General features: G+C 38.5%; 1 protein-coding gene across 1 annotated transcript in view; it reads right to left on the bottom strand.

Annotated features, from left to right (window-relative positions):
- LOC106881277 (amine oxidase [flavin-containing]) overlaps positions 1-2,280 on the bottom strand; it is an 89,951-nt gene that overhangs the window by 33,643 nt on the left and 54,028 nt on the right. The gene's annotated exons all lie outside the window — the stretch shown is intronic.

Below are 2,280 nucleotides of genomic sequence, written 5' to 3'. Positions count from 1 at the left end.
AAAGAGATACGTAGTAGTAACAGAGGAAGAACGAGAGGGGTAAAGCGAGATACGTAGTAGTAAAGAGGAAGAACGAGAGGGAGGAAAAATGATAGAGGAAGAGAAAGAAATAGAGTAGCGTCGGAAAATATGAAGTTACGAAAAACTACTTACAATTGGAGACGCTGCGTTCAATCATGTAAAAACAAATAGTAAATGAGTATATGCATATATACGTACAGGTATGTGCATACCGACATCCATCTGTATGTATAAGTGCATATCTGGGTACAGGACATTGCAAACAAAACAGAGACGAGAAAACACACAAGCCACATAGAGAACATTCTACTTCATCATATATATATATATATATATATATATACATATACATACACACATGCCAGGCCAGGTCACATTTAGTGCTACTGGTATGGTATAAAGGCCGGCGACTTGGGCCGATACAGCTCGGCACCAGTTGCCGCAGACGCTGCTCTCAGGGTGGTAAGATCCGGAGCAGATACTGCAAGGCATCTTGCTTGAACCTCACACACTTTCATCAATCCACCTCCCTCGATTGATACTTTATTTTTCGACCCCGAAAGAACAAAAAGCAATGTTAACTTCGGCGACATTTGAACTCAAATGGTAGAGACTCGGAACAAATATTTTGAGAAATTTTATCCAACACTCTAACAACTTGGGCAATTCGCCATTGGTGTGAGCTATGAAACCTTTTATTGTTTTCATCCAAATTTGACTGCCAAGTATAGCATTTACTCGACTAATTCTAAGAGTTCTTCATAATATAAACAAATCGGTTCTCAAATTAAATATATCTTTGTCTTGAACAGAAAAGAAAGACAGCACCCGTAACTTTGCTATAAGGCTTTCGAAATTTGATGAAGAAAAAAAGGGGAAATCTCAATATCATCAGGCAGGAGACTTGATCCTATTGCATGCAGAATTTTCTCCGTTCTTCTTAATTTCCATTAAAAGTTTTAATCATTTGATATCAACCAATCACCTACAATAAAATATTTTTTTTATTTTCTGCGAATGTTTTCTCTTTCTCTCTCTCTCTCTCTCTCTCTCTCTCTCTCTCTCTCTCTCTTTCTGTAATTCTGTTCACAATAAAATTGAGCCTGTAGACGCAATGTTTCGAAGCGTAAAAACTCTCTACAACAATACGTCTCTTCTTCTCATAAGGTCGTGTAATACAGAGGCATCACATAGATAAGTCACATATAAACACTGCTCTTAACAATGCTAATTAGTAACTGTGGAACAAACAGCCTTTTGTTCAACAATCAAAGATCAATGTGACACGGAGTCAAATAGTGTCTCAAATTTATGATGTCATCTTTTACATATAAGGTCAGGACCTGTTGGATTGTCACGTACGCATACACACGAGCACGCACACACACTCACACACACCACACACACAAATAGTTAATTCCATTGATATATTTATATATATTCCATTGATATATATATACATATAGCGGCGCACGTACACCCTTGTGCCTACCTTATAGATGGTATGTATCTAAATCTTGTACGACTCTTACTCTATCTTTTATTCCCTCTCTCATTTTCCTTCTTTTTTCTCGCTCGCCCTCTCTCACATTTCTTGGCCCTCTCTTTCTTTAACTCCCACTATTTCCAACTCGTTTATATCTCCTGTACCTTTCTCTTTGTCTCTGATTTTTTTCTAATCCTTCAATCCCGCTGCCCCCTACCCATCTCTCCTCATTTCACATGGCCGGTGGTCAGCCAACACCTCATGTCCATCTCCTATGTTCCTGCCTTTAGCCTTTCTTTTCAACTATAGCCTCAGGTCAACTTAATGAATTCGGTTAACGGAAACTGCGTGGAAGATTGTCGCGTGTTTGTGTGCGCACACGCGTATGTATATGTATATGTATACGAGTATATACTTAGGTCCTCGTAGCGTATAAATGTAGGGTAATTCCAGAGAAGCACTCGACCTGAGTTCTGCGCTATCAACATAGTTGGATTCCAGACTAATACCGAAATTTTACAAGTGTAGAAAATCCTGGTTTCACAACGGTAAAACCGCTGTGTGAGGGTGGCAAAGAGAAAACTATAATCCTAATAATAAGACCAAGAAATCCTTTAACACAACTTTAATCATTCGTTACAATCATCTATTATTTGGATTATATATACGTGTGTGTGTGTGTGTGTGTGTGTGTGTGTGTGTGTGTACGACAAGATTTTACACAGTTTCCGTTTCTCATACACCAATTTGCTAGCTTACAAGGAAGCAAACTA

Source organism: Octopus bimaculoides, chromosome 8 (assembly GCF_001194135.2).
Source record: "Octopus bimaculoides isolate UCB-OBI-ISO-001 chromosome 8, ASM119413v2, whole genome shotgun sequence".
Classification (NCBI taxonomy): Eukaryota; Metazoa; Mollusca; class Cephalopoda; order Octopoda; family Octopodidae; genus Octopus; species Octopus bimaculoides.
This window is presented reverse-complemented; position numbering and strand designations above follow the sequence as displayed.